The sequence below is a fragment of the Pelobates fuscus genome, chromosome 6, assembly GCF_036172605.1.
Source record: "Pelobates fuscus isolate aPelFus1 chromosome 6, aPelFus1.pri, whole genome shotgun sequence".
NCBI classification, from domain to species: Eukaryota; Metazoa; Chordata; class Amphibia; order Anura; family Pelobatidae; genus Pelobates; species Pelobates fuscus.
Window position 1 is genome coordinate 91,764,956 of NC_086322.1, and position 22,066 is coordinate 91,787,021.

Below are 22,066 nucleotides of genomic sequence, written 5' to 3' on the forward strand. Positions count from 1 at the left end.
ACTCTGCATACACTGACACAACACACTGCATACACTAACACAACACACTGCATACACTAACACAACACACACTGCATACACTAATACAACACACACTGCATACACTAACACACACAGTGCATACACTAATACAATACACACACTGCATTCACTAATACAACATGCACTCTGCATACACTACACACTAACACACTCACTGCATCCACTATACTGACACACACTCTGCATTCGCTACACATTACCACACTCTGCATTCACTACACTAACACACACTCTGCATCCGCTACACACTAACACACTCTGCATTCACTACACTAACACACACTGTGCATCCGCTACACACTAACACACTCTCTGCATTCACTACACTAACACAGACTCTGCATCCGCTACACACTAACACACTCTCTGCATTCACTACACATTAACACACTCTGCATTCACTACACATTAACACACTCTCTGCATTCACTACACTAACACACTCTCTGCATTCACTACACTAAGACACTCTCTGCATTCACTACACATTAACACACTCTCTGCATTCACTACACATTAACACACTCTCTGCATTCACTACACTAACACACTCTCTGCATTCACTACACTAACACACTCTCTGCATTCACTACACTAACACACTCTCTGCATTCACTACACATTAACACACACTCTGCATTCACTACAAATTTACACACACACTACATTCATTACACGGACACACTCTGCATTCACTACACCCTAACACACACTCTGCATTTATTACACACTAACACACACTCTGCATTCACTAAACTATGCACACACTCTGGATTCACTATACTGATACACACTCTGCATTCACTACACTAACATACACTCTGCATCACCTGTACACACAGCATCCACTACACAAACATCCTGTATTCACAGTACACACACTACATCCACCACAAATTGAAACATTCTGCATTCACTATACACAGACACTGTGTCTAATACACACACTACATCCACTACAGACACTGCATCCACTAAACACATTTCATCTAGTACATACAAACACTACATCCACTACACAAACACACACTACATCACTGTACACACACTACATCCACTACTCAAACACTCTCTGCATTCACTACACATTAACACTCTGCATTCACTACACTAACACACACTCTGCATCCGCTACACACTAACACACCCTCTGCATTCACTACACATTAACACACACTCTGCATTCACTACACATTTACAAACACTCTGCATTCGCTGCACTAACACACACACTACATTCATTACACTGACACACTCTACATTCACTACACACTAACACACACTCTGCATTCATTACACACTAACACACACTCTGCATTCACTAAACTATGCACACACTCTGCATTCACTAAACTATGCACACACTCTGCATTCACTAAACTATGCACACACTCTGGATTCACTATACGACACACACTCTGCATTAACTGTACACACAGCATCCACTACACAAACATCCTGTATTCACAGTACACACACTACATCCACCACAAATTGAAACACTCTGCATTCACTATACACAGACACTGCGTCTAATACACACACTACATCAACTACAGACACTGCATCCACTAAACACATTTCATCTAGTACATACAAACACTACATCCACTACACAAACACACACTACATCACTGTACACACACTACATCCACTACTCAAACACACTCTGCGTTCACTATACACACTGCATCTGCTACACTAACACACTCTGCATTCACTGCACAAACAGTATCTAATACACACAAACACTACATCCATTACACACATTCTAATTCACTTACACTATACACACCACATTCAGTCCCGCATCATTGTCAGCGGACTAGGTAGGGCGTGGGCGGGCCCGGGAGGGAGGGGTCGGGTGGGGGGGGCCCAGACCTTGTGCTTTGTCAGGGGCCCCAAAATTTCTGATGGCAGCCCTGTGACACAGTATGAAATTACTATGAATTATTTATTATTAATAATTAAAGTTTTTAACATAAAGATTTTTGAAATATGTTTGCAGAGAATTGCTTCATAATTGGTTTTAAGTCAATGGTCTTCAGGATGTACATGAGTGGAACCAGTTCAAACGCTGCTGCCCCAGCCTAAGGGGCCCCTATGCTCGTGGAGGCCCCAGGCAACTGCTCAACGTGCCCATGCGTTAAGATGGCTCTGCTCTGGTACCCCTTCAACATGAACACCATCAGTGCTTCTCCATTAATGGAAAAATAAAGAAGAGATTCACATATTAAAGGTTTCCTACATTACTTTTAATGGACTGCAATCCAACATGCTAAAATGTCATGGCACAGAATATAGTTCAATTATTTGGGGTCATTCACATTACCATATATATCCTAGCATTTCTCCAGCAGCTAGGATGACTTTATTAACCCGTCACGGCACTGCATTTCTCATGCAGCAAACCCAATTCTCTTAAAAAAACATATGAAGCCAGAGTGTTATCTATCTGAATATCTTTCTATCTGATCTATTTAAAGAAATAGTTTCATTATCATTGCTAATAGAATGACTTCCAGTTAAGAGACTATCCTGGATTGCCTTACCTAATCTATTTTGCTCCAAATACCAGACATTGAGTCTACAATCTTGCTATTAACCCCGTCACTACCAAGTGATTTTGAAAAAAAGGTACATCAAAATCTGGGTAAGGGGTGATTTGTTTTCTTGAATGTAATATGTACATTTATTTTTCATGTCGGTTTGCTGTCAATATCATGAAAAGAAAACCATATCTTTGTTGATTCCTGTTTTTGAACAGGAAAAAAAAAGTCAACATCATAATATGTTAAATGAATAAAAAGAACGTTCTGCACTGCTACCTGCATAAAAGTGGTAAAGGCATATTTTGCAAACAAAATTAATTTGCAATAAATAAGATTGATTTCAATACCAGTTGTGCATACTCTGTGTCGGGGCATACATAGCTTTTACACATGTTATGTACTGAAGTAGTTAATAAAAATATTTCAATATATTATACTACATAGTTTATACCCATAATCCACACATAATCTCCATGAACTATTACTTCAGTTGTTATTAGACACGTGCATTCGTTTTTGATTGAATTGCAATTTGTATGAATTCAGGTCGATTGGTGGTTTGTCCATAACCCCAAAGCACCATAAAAATGTATAGCCAAAGAAAGAAGTGCAGAGACCTCCTCTTCTGAAACAGGAGTGAATATACTAAGTGTAGATATGTGCAATGGTGAGGTTCCTAGCGCTTGTTAGATCTGGGTATGTCAGCTGGTACTTCCCAAACCAGCATAACTAGGTATAGGTCAGGAAAGGGTGCAGGGACGCTTAGCCTGTACCCTTTCCTTACCTATACTAACTGTAGATACTACGTGTAGAGGAGGATCCTGGGAAAAAGGTCAGACAGTGACAGCACTGATATTTGTAAATGCGGGTGGACATGTGGAGCTCATTAGTGAATTAAACGTTTTAAAGAGGCATTTGGGGTCATGTGAGGAGGTGAAGTATGTTAGTTTGGCCAAAGAGAGGGCACATGTGTAGGAGCCCAACATAAAGTTGTAGTGCAGGAAGTCAGCCATACAACAAGACTTCCTCTGGTAACGTTCCACCACTCTCAAACACCTTTGGAGTTATCTGGTGAATTTAGTATGCCAGAGTTGTCATTTATTATTATGGGCTGGACGGGCAGTGATTAAACCCAACTTTTCTAGGTCACCTTAGAGTTGAAGAGGGTAGTTGCCATAGTAGTTGAGATCAGTGAGACAAGAGGTTGGATATCAAAACTGACGTGACCAAATAGCTTTTTAATTTGCCCTAGACTTGGCCATGAGTGAACAGAAGCACGGACACTGCGCACCAAGTATATAGACTAACTAAAGGATGCTACACTAACAGAATAAAAAATATGTTTTATTCTCCTTAAATTCATTTTAAAAAATGAAAATGCAAATGCATTTAGAGCAATGTCTTTTATGATCAATTAGCCTAAAGTGCCCAATCACAAGATTGTACACTCACATGTAGAGACTACTGTTAAGATCTTGGTTACGCATTTTTATAAAATCAGGGATTCATTTTCCTCTTTCACAAATTAGCAGAGAATGGTCAACCCCCTCTGCCTCTGCCTCTCTCACTGACTTATCCAAATGACACTCACTCAGCACTTAAACTCTGAGCTCTCCAATCTTCCATCAGGCTGGTCTTTGAATCCACTTACTCGCCAAATTAGAACTAGCCAGCAAAAGAGCAAGAGTATCCAACACGTTCCAAATTAAACCAACGCGTTTCATCTGTATACACCAGACTTCTTCATGGAATGCTCTGAGCAAGACTGATATGTACAGAAAAAACTATTTGGCTTTAATTTGGAACTTGTTTAGAACAGGGAATACCCTGAGGAAATCTGGTGTGTACAGATGAAATGCATTGATTTTAATTTGTTTAAAACAGAGAATGGCCTGAGGAAGCCTGGTGTGTACAGATGAAACACGGTTCAAATTTGGATTTTGTGGGATATTATAGCTCTGTTGGTGGCTACATGCTTTATATTGCATATATATTTTTGCTTCTGTTCATTGTATTCTTTAATGTTAAGTGTAAACTTTGTAGTGCCTTTGCAGTAGGTGGAATTTATTAGACACTGTTTCTTTAAGGTTTGCTCACTTTATGTTTGAATTTGCATGAACTAGTTGAGAGCTGTGTCATAGGAGTAGCTCTTGGTGGGAGTACCTTACCACCATTTTGAACTGAGTAACTTGTGAAATTAGGGGTATTCAAGCAATACATGTTGATAATTCACATTTGCAGGTCGATAATCTGTTGGAACATGTGAAAATACATTTCAAAGGCAAGCTGGACCTAAAGGCATTGTTTTACTGCCAAAATAGTGGATTATATATCAACAGACGTGTATAATAAACAATTAATTTCAGTGCTAATGCAATGTCTTTTTTTGTGTTTCCGTAACATTATATAACTTACTTTCTTCAAGACAAAATTCAATAAAAAAACCAAAAAACATTCTTCGCAAGTTTAACATTTTCCTTTTGTACTTTTGTATACTATACAGCTTACAACAGGGGCCTGATAAGCAAGCAGTCAATACAATAAAAGACCATTCAGAATCCGATTTGTTAAGAGGAAGACTTTCAGCTGTGCCAAACATATCTTTCATTCATAAATCAGATTCTGAAAGGACTTGTACTGCTTCCATGCTTTATTTAATGATATAGTCATCTGTTGTAGTATCCATTCTGTCCTCGTCTCTAGTATATGAGAACCGGATCATTTCTAGACTAAAACTCCAAAGTTGAGATCAATAAAATATATTTAGCTAAGAATTAAATAAGTGATGTTATATTCTTAATATTGTTTTAATTTAGCACCAGCATAAAGTAAAATGTATATCGCACTATATGTCTAGTGTTTATATTATTAACTCGTAGTTTTAGAAATTGTTTAGCACTGCCAATTGCTTAAATTTATAATTTATTAATAGAAACATTACAATAAAGTATTGTATTTCCATGAGTGGAAATGTTCTGTTGGCAGGGGACATAAGCGTTGCTTACGCAATCAAGCAAATAGAATGATAACAGACCGATAAAAGACCACCATGGCCATGTATTTTTTTAGAAATGCAAACATTTGTATGTCATACATGTTTTCAATATGTATCTATGTAAACATTTGGATTATATGCAGAATTTGAAGGACAGGCCTCCCAAATAAAATATCATACATTGATTGACCTACCAAAACCACACTGACTGGAAATAGAATTTTAATAAGGATATGAAGTTTTCCTGCAAGCTACGTAAAATTAATTTCATCAAATCATTACGAAGCAAAGAACAGACACTTAATCTTTAATTATGGGTGTTGTGTTTCTGACAACTATGTTAATAACTACCCTCTTTTTCCTGTAAACCATTCCTTTCCTCCCTAAACTGATCTGTTTATCCATGTGTCACTAATGGTATTTTTTTTTTTATGTTTTGGTATCTGAATTATCATTATTATTATTATTATTTATTTTTTTAGGCAAAAAAATAAATTATGGGCAAAATCTGTTTCAACAAACAACTAGAAATTTCTGTTGAAACATCTCAAGCATCTTCAATGACTTATTATGAGCTTATTACTTCTAATGATCGATGTGATGTTTGCCAACTAAAATGGCTGCAGGCACTAAAATGGCCCCTGAAAATCTGAAATGTGTTATGTTTTTGATAACTGATAAATGATACCCCCGACGACAGCTAATTTGAGTGAATGTTTTCTTTGTCATTTTCAAACTGATATAGAAACCAAGGGAACACTCACAGATGTTCTGCTAAGATTCACAAGACTGTTTATCATTGTCAATGAAGAGCATTGGCCAACATTGCATGAGACTGATCAGATGTGGTAATATTTTATTTTTATAAATAATTTATTTTAATAAATATTACTTTGAAAACAAACATTATATATATATATATCAATTATAACCCGACGACTATTTAAATAATGTTTAAATAAATGTCTTCTTTATTTTCAACTTTATGTTACAGTGTTAAGTAATCAATTGTCTAGAATAATGCGTAGATTTCTCTTTAACAGCAAGCATTTTCCTAACTTACCCAGACACAGACAGGCTTATTTATTAAAGTGAGAAGTGTGGGCAATTCAAAGTGAATTCAAAATGTGTTTGTTACGAAAATATACCCCAACACACAGGATTCAACTCAACAAAAGACAGCACAGAGGGGAGATACGTCTACCGGACCTTAGAATGTCTGGACTCGACGTATATGAGAGGAGTACAGAGTCAGGAGCGATCCGAGGTCTAGGGCACAAAGAGACAACGTAAACTAGGACTAGCCGGGGTCTGGTACACAGTAAACAGCAAGCTGGCAAACAGAACAGGAAAGGATAAAGAGATAACGTAGTCAGAAACAAAGCCAAGGTCAATACGAAGCAACACAACTGAACACAACAAGCGCTAAAGGGAACTGAAACAGAAACCACGATAGGGCAAGGAACTAAGGGAAAGAGGTGAGTATAAATACCTAAACATCTATTTTGATTGGTCCCTGTCACATCCACGCCCCCAAAAGGTAAGTGTCTGGGGAGTGTGGCATGACAGGGGCCAATGGGAGACCTTCTCCAATTTGGGCACCCACTGTCCCTTTAAGAGTGCGCCCAAGACCCGCGGCGCGCTCTTAGAGTCAGGCGGGACACTTGACTGCTTCTCTTCCTGTTCCAGCCGTCGGATGAGCCGTGCGCGGCTCATGCAGCAGAAGGACCGCGCACGGCTGGAACAGAGGACCCCGGACGGCCCATGGAAAGGGTAAGTACCGCTACAGTGTTCAAGTTTAAATGTTCAAAAGTAGCTGAACTGGAAGCATGGCTGACTTGGAAATTTTTTTACAGTTTGGCTATTTTGGTCTAAATTTAGATATTTCCATTTTAATCTTCCACAATTCTCACTTTAACAAACAACCCTGACAGTATTTCTGCAAAGAGAATGTATCATGCTATATGTTGCACAGATTCTTGGCTTCTAACCCCTTAAGGACGGCGGGCGTGCTATGCTGTCCTTGGGGAACCGCCTCTAAACGTCGGCAGGTGGCATAGTACATCCACGCCGTCCAGGGGACTTACCTGCTTGCTGGCGATCCCCCGCCGGCGATCGCGATGGGGGGGACTTACCTGGCTTCCCAGGCAGTTCCCCTGCTGCCGATTTGGCCCTCCTGGGCCCTGTGATCGCGAGGTCCTTGCGAGGACCTCACGATCACATGGACGGAATAGACGTCTACAGCAATGCCAGCAGGGGGAGTGCCTAGAATTGCAGGTAGTCCCCCTGCTGCCTGTAATAAATTAAAATAAAGTTTTAAAACAGTTTAAAATTAAATAATATATACTTAGATCATATATATATATATATATATATATATATTATATATATGATCTAAGGTGTCATGTCTTAACTGCCGGCATTACCGCTACCCTGACACTTCCGGGTAGACGGAGCTTGGCCACACCCCCTTTTCTGACGCGGTCTCCCCACGCTACATAGGGAGACCGCGCCAGATTCACAACACTGGATTATTGAAAAGCTTTACCGCGAATATCAAAACCGGCTAGCAAGAATCTTCAAACCCTTTTGTGTATCGAACCCGGACTGGAAACTGTTGCCCCACTCTCTCCTCACCTCGACCACGGAATGTAAAAGGACCTTCACTTTACTGCTAAAAAACTCTCTCCTCCCCGGAGGAGAACTTAGGCAAACCTGGACTTCCTCCATTAAAAAGCTAAGTAATAATATCAACCGTATTGGATTCTGCGTGCTTTCAAGTCTGCTTACCTCTAACTCCAAACTAACTCTTACCTGCTGCAACTTACAAATCTTAATTGCTTGATTCCATGGACTGGCAAATTGCTTTCTGCTATACTGCATACCTATCATAAGCTGCTTACTCCGTTTAAACAAACCACCACTGAATTAAAGATACAGTACCTGTACTATTCTCTACTATTCTAGTCATTAATCTAAATCCTGAGTTATCTGCAGTTGTGTTCCACATATATTCATGTAAGCATTACGTAAGGATATATATATATACGCTAACACATACATAAACATACACTAAGTGTATTTTAATGTTAATATATATGGAGTGGACTGAAACGTTGATCTACATGTTGGAATAAAGGAAGCCTTTTCAAAGAAAGACCGTGAGTGCAGCCCATTTGTTTTACTGCTTTATATGAACAAATATATATGTATATATCACAATGTGTGTGTGTATATATATATATATATATATATATATATATATATAGATATATACACCATACACAAGATCCAGCGCACTCTCCTATCTACTAAACAGCAACTTCAATGTTGACAGATTGTATTAGTTTGTAAAAGTTTTTTTTTTTTAAAACACCTAATCTAGGCAAAAAAAATAATGGGGATTTAGTTACATTATATGATCATACATTGCATAAGCCTGCCACAACGTCAATGTACCCCATCTTTGGCAGGTCCTACTCTCACAGTCTAATGTCTGCTCTTATGAGATTAACCACTTACTTGGGAAAAAAATCCATCTGAGGCTCTCTGCAGTACAAGGCTAAATAGGGACCTGAGATGAGGCACCTGTAACCTGTATATATATATATATTTATATGTATATACCTATATATAAATAAAAACATGGGGGGTACTGTTTTACTCGTGAGACTTTGCTGAACACAAATATTAGTGTTTTAAAACAGTAAAATGTATTACAACAATGATATCATCAGTAAAAATGCAGTTTCTTGCATTTTTCACACACAAACGGCACTTACACTGACGAAATAATTGTTGTGATACATTTTATGGTTTTGAAACACTAATATTTGTGTTCAGCAAAGTATCCTGATTATAACCTCATGTACAGGTATTATGGTGTTTTCAAAAGTTACAGCGTCAAATATAATGCTTGTGTTTCAGTTTTTTTACATTGAAATTCGCCAGGTTGGTTTTGTTGCCTTTGAGACCGTATGGTAGCCCAGGTAGGAGAATTACCCCCATGATGGCATACCAAGGTATTGCAAATTGGGTATGTCCAGTGTTTTGGCGTTCAAATGAGCTTTTTGCATTTTTCACACACAAATATTAACGCTAACTTTGGCCAGTGTTTGTGACTAAGTGGCTACTAAAAAAGATGGGACATACCCCATTTGCAATGCATTGGGTTGTCTACTTCTGCAAATGGTATACTATCATGGGGTAATTCTCATTCCTGGGCTACCATAGGGTCTCAAAGGCAACGTAACCAATCTGGCAATTTTCAATGTAAAAAAACTGAAAAATGTGACATGCTATATTTGACCCTGTAACTTCCCCAAACACCATAAAACCTGTACATATCTGTTTTACATGTGAGACATAGCTGAATACAAATATGCGTATTAGGGGTATACCCGAAGACACCCTGGCAGCAGAACTCCCGCATCTCCTGCGTAGACTGATGACAGCCTTGCTCTCACCCAAACAGGCCAAGAATGTGGTACTTGATGGATCATTCCGCATCCCAAAGCCACGGAATGCCCCAGACACAGCACCCAGAGACCTGGTGGTCTGCTTCCAGTACCACATAGACAAGTCCCAACTCAGACTGCTCTAAGAGGGACATCACCATATAAATTTGAAAACTTAGAGCTAACATTTTACGCAGTCCTGTCAGGAGATACCTTACAGTGGCGAAGATCCATGCAGCCCTTCACCTCCCTTCTCAGGAAACGTGGCATCTGGTACAGATGGCGCTTTTCGCGGACCCTGACGGTCTTCCACGCTGACTCCGCGCACTCTATCCAAGACCTGCACGGTGCGGCTGCACTGTTGGAGAAGCTGGGCCTCCCTCAGGACTCACTGCAAAAACCAGCACAACAAGCCACACCTAAACTGGTGCATACATGGGATACAGAAAATGTAACCCCTTTTGTCAATCAGAGGGCATTCTCAGAGGCCTACACAGCTGCCACAACCTGAGGCTATAATCAGCCCACAAAGTACAGGACAGTGTCTGATTGCCAGAACTGAACTTTGTCCACAGATCACTTTCATCTGATCCCGTACCGAACATATGTATGACCTTTTATTCTGTTTTTATTTTGTTTTGTTTTTTTAATTTATTTTCTCCCTGTTGTTGTTTCTACCTTATTTTGGTATATATCCAATTTAATAATGGGCTTATAGGGCCATCCACCTTACACCTCTCCCCCCGCCTCTTTACTAGAGTCCGACCGCGAAACAGAACGCACAATGACCCAGAGGCGTAAAACCAACGTAACCAACGGCCATCAGTCCAGCTTTTATTAACCGAGCGGCACTAGCCACAACTGGACTGAGGGAATAAGCAATGCAAATGGTCCCTTACAATTTTTTCATAGCTCCCGGCTACTCAAACAGTGAACGCAGTCGGGTATCGAAGCGGTCGCGACTAATTTTAATGGGCGCCTACACGCTGCACACTCTCGAATAGCCAGCGGTTGCTGGGTTAATTATGCCTACTGTTACTATTTTATATAACCACAAAACCCCCAGTTCACTGGCACACGCGCTATGCTTGACAGGTACCCTGTTTACTACGGTGCCTTAATCTGTATGTCATTATGTTCCTTATAATCTTCTGTCTCACATGCCAGTGAGCTGAACAAAAGAAAGAATTAAAAAAAAAGTGTCATTCATAACTAAAAAAAATTAAAAAAATTCGTAATTTCTCAATTTTTTTCATATTTTATTCATATTAAATTATGTTTCGTAGCTAAATATTTGAGGTTAAATGAAAGCCCTATTTCTCTTAAATAAAATTATATATAATAAGTGTGGGTGCGAAGTGAAAGTGAAAGAGGCGAATTACGGTTGAACAGACATATAGTCAAATTCCAAGTTTTTGTTTACATTTTATTTTGATCTAAACGTGTACATTTGGCTCAGTCCTTAAGGGGTTAATGTGCAGTTTGAAGATATGACAAAACACAAATGTGATTTATTTGTGTTTTCACTTTCTTCTGATATGAATTAATTAATGTAATTAACATCATCATGGTACACTGTATCATTTAGACAGTTTTCTACCCAAGTATGTTCTCTTGGCATCTTTTAACTTTGTGGTAATGTTACAGTGCAAACTCTCCAAAGATATAACATCTAATGTAACAAACTGGCCTTCTCTGTTTTTCAGTTCAATTTCTTCAGTTCTTCATTTTACTTAATGTAGTACAATATTAGGGTTTTTACACTTTACACTTCAAAACCCCCACAAAATTCGCATTTTGCAACCTAAAAGTACAGATATGTTTTTTTACCAGGCAACAGTGTAGGCACTATGTTTTACTGTGTCTTACTTCGACAAATGGTTCCTTATAAATACACCCATAATAAACATGGCATTTTGTCAAGTATTTTTATAAATTAAAAAACACATATAAATATTAAAGGGACACTATAATCGCCAGAACCACTACAGTTTAATTTAGTGGTTCTGGTGTCTATAGCCTGTCCCTGCAGGATTTCTAATGTAAACACACTGCCTTTTCAGAGAAAAGGCAGTGTTTACATTGGTACCTAGTAACACCTCTAGTAGTAGTCACTCAGATGGCCACAAGCAGTGCTTCCTGTGTCAGTGTTGCACTATGTGCAACACTAGCATTCGTGGAGATGCTGAACTCTCCCCATATAGATGCATTGATTCCATGTATATCTATGAGGGGAGGCAGATTGGTGCAGCGTAGCGTTTAGTCAAGCACACGCTATCGTCTCCCAATGCTTTTCTGTAGAAAGAATTGGATTGGATGAGATCATCAAGACTGTTATCAGCCATGGAGGTGGGGCCAGCCATGGCGAGACTGATGCGTCGAGGGAGAAAAAGTGACTAAAATACATTTTTAATGCAATCAGAGCAGGGCTGGGGACCTAAACACCCACTCTAATATTACAGTGTTTTGAATACGTTTGTATTCCTAACATTATAGTGTTTCTTTAAATTCTAGAGATAATTACTACAGATATACTGAAATCCATAATATATTTTAATATACCTTTATTAACCTTTTATAAATGATTAAATGCATCATTTCAGGAGGGAAAGTTATCAACCCCAAATATTATTACAGAAAACATAATTCTGTCTCTAAACTTGAAAACCCAAATTAGTGCCAGAACAAAAGATCTTGCCACTAGAAGTTAAGAGAGAAGGTAGAAACCTAGTAAAAACTAGTGAACTCTTTCTACCAGTGAAAAACAGGGCCCGATAATCCCTAGTCAATAACTTCATCAGAGATTCCTGCATAACGTAAGCAAGCGACTAGCTGATTTATTAGGTATACTATTATATTATAATGTTAGAGCACCATGAAGTGGTCATTGTTGGTCATTTCAAATACAAATGTATTTACAGTTAACACTATTGAATTGTAGTGGCTATCCCGTCTTTGGACATATGGTTATATGTTTGTTTTTATATATTGTAATTTAAATAAATACCTTTTAAGTTTATTGGTATTTCGTTCCTGCTTCAACTGAAGAAGGGAGTGTGGTCCCTAAGTCACACACTGCGCTGCATATAGAGCCTAATATCGGCTCTGCCATATGTTGCATGCTCCTTTGGAGATATATATGCATTACTTTATCACCCTATGTCCGTGTATCTTTTGAGCCACTGTTTAGGATCTAATAAGAGGAATCACAACATCAAGAAGGGAAGGGTCGCCTTTACGGACCCCCAAACCATTTAGCTCTAAAAAGTGTGAGTGTTCAATTGTCTCACAGTAGTTATTATTATTACCTATCCACACAGTTATACACTATTGTATGTATGTTTTTTGTATCTTAAAGGTACAAAGACCTGTATCATTTAAAGATTTTTCCCATTGATGCTTACAAACATTGCTTGAGGTATCTGATTGTTACCACATATTTCACACTTTTGAATTTATAATAAGCGCTACACTGGTTTTAGTTAATTAGTAGTAATTAGTACTTGCTCAAATCCTTCACATAGGAGGTAAGGACATTGTTCTTGTTATAAAAGATCGAACATGGAAGAAAGCATGGAGCTCCCCCAAAAATCCAAATACTTGCATTATACATACAAAACTTTATTTTATTATTTTCGTTGACATCTCAGCAAAAAGCACCATAGTAGACCTTTTTATTGTCTATTAACTAACATCAATTCTGCACTCTCTTTTCTCTGGTGAATTTATTGGCTATTTTCTGGTAGTACCAAGTAACGAGAGTTCATACCTCGTAACACGAACAACTAATTGGCTGCCTGCAAAGGAGTAGGGACAGCAGACTGTCCAAAACATCAGTTCAACAAAGGAATGTGCTGACGTTCTCAAGGGATTGGTATAGTATCAGATTCATTATTTTGATTCTTTTTTGGTGGGATCTAGGCTGAAGACATGTGTTTAACCTGGTGGGTCATTGCTCCCATAATATAGTCTGCAATCTGCAACAGTAAGCCCTGAAGATCTCATACATAGTTCTTCTAAGGGACTGAAACCATACAGCAATATTATGTTCATTCTAGGATTCTGCCATGCTGTCTGATGGTAAAATAGATCAAATGGAATCTAACAAGCAAATCTAAAATATATAGCCTTCATTATCATCTAAAAATAATTTGTACAATGGTTCCTATCTCTCAGGTAACTAATTCTAAATTCGTAATAAAGTCATTGTATTCTCTTGTACTTAAAAGCTGAAGCAGCATGTAACAAATAAACATATTTGTTTAATTTATTTTCATGTTTAGAGGCTAATGGTTTGATTTTGTTTTCTTGTTTATATGTAGTGTTACCTTGTTACAAATACATTTTACTTTCAATCTTCAGAAACTGATTTATTAAAGTTATTGTCCACAAGGCTATACCAGTTCATCAATACTTGTAAGAGCTCAATATATAATTCAGACAATGTGACACATTGACTGTATTTTTTTTTTCTTTTTACCACAACCCCAGATAAAATCTGTATTTGTATTTCTACACTAATATTTCAGAACACGACAAAGGTACTAAAAGGTAATGTATACTGTGTATGATCTAATGCATGTTATCTTCCTATATTTAATTGAAGGATGTAATTTATTACATTTATATGTTTTTCTTTTAATAAACTTTTTCTGAACATCTGTAGATACAAAACCATGTTTTTTTAATCCTATGTTTATGGACTAGCTAAGCATTCCATGATTTTTTTTTAAATATAATTTGGGAACCAAGAGATTCAAATGATTGGACATTATTGCCTTATTACATCCTTATTACATCCTTTTTGTGTATGTTTAATTAAACATGACATCAGTATCTGGGACATTGCATATTAATTGCACAATTTCAGGTCTTCTGTTTGGAAGATGTCAAGGAAACCATGTATAATAATACTCCCATATAGAATTAAAGAAAAAAGTCTACAGCAATTTTGTTTAGTGATCAAGAAGACCCTTTCATCTCGAGATCCTGTCCTGTGTCCTATGTGATTTCCACATGTGATCCATATGGCAAGGATGTCAAAATGGATGACATGTCTTCTGTAACTGTTTTGATTGCACTCAATAATATTGTTGTGTAATGATAATCCCCCACCCCGAGAGCTTGCAGGGTTATGCAATTACTATGCTCTGGGAAATTCTGACTGATGTAAGAACATTTGGGGGGATTATGCCATATTGAATCTTGACACATTTTAGATGCCATTATGATTGAATTATTCTTGAGAAGCACAGTTGCTATAGCAACATGACAAAGTAATGCCATGTCACGTCTCGTAAAGAGAAGACTAACCTCCGTATTATTATCTCATTTAAAAGACAACTGTCCCCTCAAAACTATTTGAAATATAATAATCCTTTCATCAATTGGGATAGGAATATATTTTTTCTTTAAATGATGTATATGTTAAAAAAAATCCCTACTTTCAGTATAATCGAGGATCCTTCAGCCAGATACATGCACCTTGGGTCACACAGTGTTTGAAAACCAACAGTTAGTCTCTATGATTCTTCTAGCTTCATTCTATACGCAGGAACAGGGAAGACCATAGAGACTAAGTATTGTGTTTTAACCCCTTAAGGACCAAACTTCTGGAATAAAAGGGAATCATGACGTGTCACATACGTCATGTGTCCTTAAGGGGTTAAACCCTGTCTGACTCAAGATAGGAATGCCTTTTTCTAATTTATTTTTTTTGACATATACTTCATTTAAAAAAAAATCTATTTCCTTTCAAAACTTGATGAAAGGATTATTACATTAAAAAAGTAATTTTGAGGTGACAGTTGTTTTTTAAGTTCAGACACAGCATAAATAGCTCTCTTTATATCATGTACATTTTATCACAGTGTAATGTTCCTATTGTATTTTTTGTTTACTTATTGGTTGTCTGGTTCTCTTTTACAGTCACACAAACAATAGAAAATGGCTGTCTGTGTAGACACCGCTTCATAATACATTCAGAGCCACGTTGTCGGGCCCCATCCTAGGCCCCTGGGCACTTTTTCTTTGAGTGGTGTGTGTGAGAGTGTGTGTAGTGACTGCATGTTGTGTGTGTGGAGGAAACTGAGAGCTGTACGAGGGGATGAATGAGTCTGTGTGTGCTGGTTGAGTGTTGTGTGTGTTGTGTTGCGTGTGTGGCTAAATTTTGTGTGCGTGTAGGGGAGTTTAAGTGTGAGTTATAGAGAAACACCAAGGAACCACTAAGACGTTCTCCTGTACTTGATATTGGTACAGACTACAATGCTCCCTCATGAAGTGAGGGACGTAGGGCTGTACAGGGAGATCATTTGAACTCCATGCCAGCTCGAGGAAGGCCTGCTCAATACCAGAGCTCCAGGCCCAGACAGTGGCCCACCGAGTCTTATCCAGGGTCCCAGGCAGCCTCCTTGGTCACCTAATGGGTAATCTTGATCTGAATATATTCTGTTCTAAATCAACTTCTAATTAACAATCTTCTGTCCAACTAGTAATCTGTGTGTATCAAAACCACATAGGGAGGGATAGTCCCAAAAACAAGTGTAGTGGTAGTAAACAACCATAAAATACAACCTGAACGTAGGCAGATGGCAGAATCTTATCTATAAGATATAAATATAAAACATAACATAGTGTATACTGTATAATACGAATATGTACTGAATAAAAATGGACTACCACTCACATTTGACAGAGCCGTACCAGGCTCTGTATAGCAGGCTCAAAGGTGCCAATTCAGGCTAACGAAATTCCAAGGAATGAATGGAAAAATTCCGTAGTGAAAAAAAGTGTATATTTATTTAAATAAAGATAAAATAAGCAAACTCCTGGTTATAAGGGGGTGGAACCCAAATGCAAGTAATATAAAAAGGGGGTATCCAGTTACCCGAACAATATTAACCATAGGAGTAGTATAAAACAAATATAAAAAACAATCACATATTTGGATGCTGCTATCCAAATATTTGATTGTTTTTTATATATTTTTTTTTATATTTGTTTTATACTACTCCTATGGTTAATATTGTTCGGGTAACTGGATACCCCCTTTTTATATTACTTGCATTTGGGTTCCACCCCCTTATAACCAGGAGTTTGCTTATTTTATCTTTATTTAAATAAATATACACTTTTTTTCACTACGGAATTTTTCCATTCATTCCTTGGAATTTCGTTAGCCTGAATTGGCACCTTTGAGCCTGCTATACAGAGCCTGGTACGGCTCTGTCAAATGTGAGTGGTAGTCCATTTTTATTCAGTACATATTCGTACTATACAGTATACACTATGTTATGTTTTATATTTATATCTTATAGATACGATTCTGCCATCTGCCTACATTCAGGTTGTATTTTATGGTTGTTTACTACCACTAAACTTGTTTTTGGGACTATCCCTCCCTATGTGGTTTTGATACACACTCTTTACCAATATTTACTCTGATTTAGTGTCTGGGAAACACTACTGTATCAATCACTGCTCTATATTCACCTTTGTTCCATCTTGAGAAGCGCCTACTCACTATCTCCTATTTTGCAACTAGTAATCTGCAATACTGTTGAAATATAGATGTTGGATTTCAGGCATGCAACTTGTGATGGACCGCTTGGCACCCCGACTGGCCCCCTCCGCCAATTGCTGATTCCTAGCTGTCACGGAGTACCATAAGCACTACACCAGACACCATAAGCACTGTAGCCCCTTAGCCGCCACAGCTTGGCTGGGGTCTCGCTGTCCCTTCTCACCCTGGATCAAAGTCCTGGATCCAGCTCCCAGTGAAAAGACCTCTCCTCCAAGAGAGTATAGCAGGTATAGCTGTATAGCTCTTACAAGAGCTGGTGATTATAGCTGGTATAGCGGTTCCCTACAAACATGAGATGACACTCTATGTTGAGGGTAAGCAGGAACTGTTTATTGGCAGCTACAACTGGCCTTTTATGCAGGTCCCAATGCAAGGGGCTTTCCCCACTGGACCTGAGAGTAGCCTACAGTAAAAACATACACACGCTTACATTGGCTCTTAGGTCCAGGGCACTCCCATACAAAATAGGTCAATCCCTCCCCTGTGCCTGGGAGATAATGAAGTCAGAAACTGTACAAAACTCAATTATCTCTAGGCACAAAAAACACACATTTCCCATACACCCCAAAAATACCTTAATAATACATCAAACCCCCTAAAAGTCACCCAGATCGGTTCAGGGGTTCAGGATTTTCCTGGAAGTCATAATTTGACCGACCACACGCATGGTCCTATTCTCAAAATAGTTCCATAGAATCACGGCTAAGGGCCACTGGGGACCGACCGGGAAGCGCGAAAATAGATGCAGGGCTTCCACACTCCTCCAAGAGTCCGTAGCAAACGTCTGTGGAAATCGATGTTTGTCACACAACTTAATTAACTGTATGTATGTATTATACAGTATGACACGTATTTTACATATGTAAGGAAGTGTATATTTGATACTATAAGTTGTTGCTATAAAGTTTGCCAATACATTGTATTATCTTAAACCCTACCTGCACTCACTGAAACTTCAGTCACTTGGCTGTTTCTTTGTTCTAGCCACTCACAGTAATTTAATTGAGTCCCACAAGATCAAACAGATTGGGGGTCAATCTAGGGAAGCAGCCAACACACAATGTCTCAGCGTTCATCGGTCAGATGAGGTGATTTGTACAACCTCTGTAACAGTATAGCTGGATTGCATCACATTTGATTTCAACTACCATGAATAAGCCATTATGTATAATGGTATCTGGTGCCAAAGCCTCACTTGTAACAAGTCCATCATAAGCCAAGTCTTATGCTATCAGTGACACCCACAATTTGTGGGGTATTTAAATAGTGGATGTATATATGTACCTGCCATCTATTGTCACAGGTCCTACCAAGGTTCATCCACCACCTTGAAGGAGTTAACAATGGAGTTGTCACCAAGTGAATGTTTCTGCCAATTCCATTGTTTCCATGGTAATTGCAAAACGTGTAAGTTCACATTACTTTGATAAATCACCCCGTTGTGTTTGGGCAATCTTATAAGGGGAAGATAGACCTGAGGACAAAGAGAAATTAAAATGGGCATGTTTTTATTGTGTAATAAACATTCTTTACACAACAGTAAGGTATGTTGTGTATAATATCTGGCCAACTTAGAAGCATGCTTAGTCATGTTGAGCTTTTATAATTTATTATAAATTATTAAAGTATTATATTCCTTATTTGTGGCACAGTAGGAGTTGTACTGTGTTTTGATATAGCATTAATAATTTTTTATGTGAACAAATTAAACATAAAAGATTTTTGTCAGTAAGGAGTGGGTGATTTGTTTTATTATAATTCATGGCAATTTATCTCAACAAATATTTGCAGTAATTTTTGTGTTTCATTCTTCATGCATGTTTGTGGACTTTAATGGTCATAAGTAAATTAATTTGTTTATTTAAAACCCAGGAGCTCATTTTGAGTGTATTTGGGGTATGGGAATAGGAGAGCATGTGTATAAAAGAAGAAGCAGATTACAGGTTAAATGACGATCTTTAAGGAGGGTCAAACAGGCCTGAGGTCAGAGCTATCAGGGAAATGGAGAACCACTCCAAAAAACAATCATGGCTTAAAATTTTCGTAATGCTAGACTATGTTATACTATGCAATGCTAGTATGTATCCTTTATAGGAGAACCATGGTGTTTAAATAGGACTGTAGGACTGTCCACAACTTCTCATTGCTATTTTACTGCAAATGATCTACACATGGTTTTATTAAAACAGGTAGATGTTGTAGCAGAACTTTTTTTTTTTAGAGGCTCACAGGTGCATCACTTACGCTGAAACTATGGACACCTTGTGATGGAAATAACCCCAATAGGTTAACTATCTAGAAAATCTCAGAACAAACATCTGTGTTTAACAGGCTAATCAGCAAGGACACAGTAAAAACACCAACTGAACATTGGGATTTGCTCCCTTCCCCCTTAGCCATTTCCTCAGCTTGGCTAAGAGATACTGGCAACAGGGGTACTAAGAGATACTGGCAACAGGGGTACTAAGAGATACTGGCAACAGGGGTGGATATGTGCCCTGCACTCTGGTTCCTACTGTATCACCGCGCTCTCTCACAATGTCCCTTACACTCTTTTACATGTTTTGTCCCACCTTTATGTAACATGCTGTACTGTATAAATATACTGACTATTGTTCAGTAAAGTACAATTGCCTTGTACTTACGTCCATTCTTGACTAGTGTTTGGGTACAAGGTGTGAAGAGCTGTTCATCACTTTATCCAGTATCTCGTTGAGGGTTAGGTGATACCTCTGAAGGAGCTCAGGCAGCAAGGTGAGCAGCTATAAAGTACCAGGCTGCTGAGGTAGCTCCTGGAGGTCATGTTGATATGTAGAAATAATAAATGCATTGGTAGGTTCAGCTATGGATCTAATGTCAAGGGCAAGGCACCCTATTTCTGTTACAGATGTTGTATTTGATCCTGCCTTCTACTATGAATCATAAATCCAATATTAGTCCAAAAGCTTGGTGTGGAGTCTGGAGAGGTTTCAATCTATAAACACAATATATATACATATGGTCCATACAGACTAGTTTTACTAATCATACTATATGTGTGTGGATTGTCTGTGTGTGAATGCATGATTGTATTTGTATGTGAGTGCAGGGGTATTTTTGTGTAGAATGTGTGAACGCACCTCATTCCCCTCTCCATGTCACCTCTCCTCATCAATGCTCCTTGCTCTATCCTTTCATGTCCTCTTTCTATATGCTCTTCACTCTACCCATCCATTCCTTCTTTCTACATGCCATTCCTCTATCTATCTATCTATATATCCATCGATCTATCTATCCCTTAATGTGCCCAATCAGTCCCCCTTTCCATATACTCCTTCATTTACTCATCCATGCCCCATTTTCTATGGCCCACTGTTTTTGTTCCCTGGCATGCCCCCTCATTTTATTTTCCAATATCCGCTCTTCCATACTACTACCCTTGCAATCTGTACGTTCATTTAATAGTACTTTACTGGAGCAAATGAGCCTCATCCCTGGAGTCTTCTGGCATTTCTGACTTTCTCTATAGTGACATCACACATCAATATAGTGCGAGCCTCAGTGTTTGGAACTAACCATGTGCCATCTCCTCGCAGCTCATTCTATTGTAATAAAAAGTTTTTTTTTAAAATTGTACTTCCTTTCTGAATTTTGCAAATCACCTTCCAATTCACAATATTTCACTGTTAATGAATAAATCATCATGTTTGTCTCTCAATTATCATAGAACACATTGGAAGCTATTCACTAGATTGGGAATTACAGCAAACTGTCAAGGGAATTGCAATTGTTAGACTAAAATAATTGAATTTGATTACGTAGGCTATTTTAGCCTTAAAACGTACAATTTACTTTTCAATTTTCGCATAAAAAAAACAAAACATTTCTTCCGTCATATACAGAAGAATATGTAGACGATCTATCTTTATAATAAGATTCTAGTAATCGTATATATTTTTCTGGCCACTTTTGTTTCCTGACATTGTGCAGGGTTGTAACAGAGCTGGTCAGTCCCTGAGGTCAATGATTTTCTTCTCTGTAATCCATTTTTCTTTGAATTTAATAGGGCATGATTAAAATTTAACTCCAACATCAGTCAAGTTAATTTGGTCACTTTGTTATCCAAGGTCATCTGTGGTTTCAGTTATTTCCCCTCTGTGTAGGTTTAAGGACCACGTATAGATGGAGAGATTGGACAAATATATCTGGATCACTAACAAGTTAAATGTTACAAGCCCCAAAACATGTTTACACCAGGCATGTTATAATAGCATTTAGGGAGAACTAACAGTTGTAGTACTATCATTATTTAATATTAACCTTAGCTTTACTGAGATATAGAAGTACTTACCATTTATCAGCTACCAAAATAGTGTAACAATTATTTATAACCTGAGATGAATACCTACCATATACATTTAGGACAAAAAAAAAATAATCATATATAGATTGCTGTGCA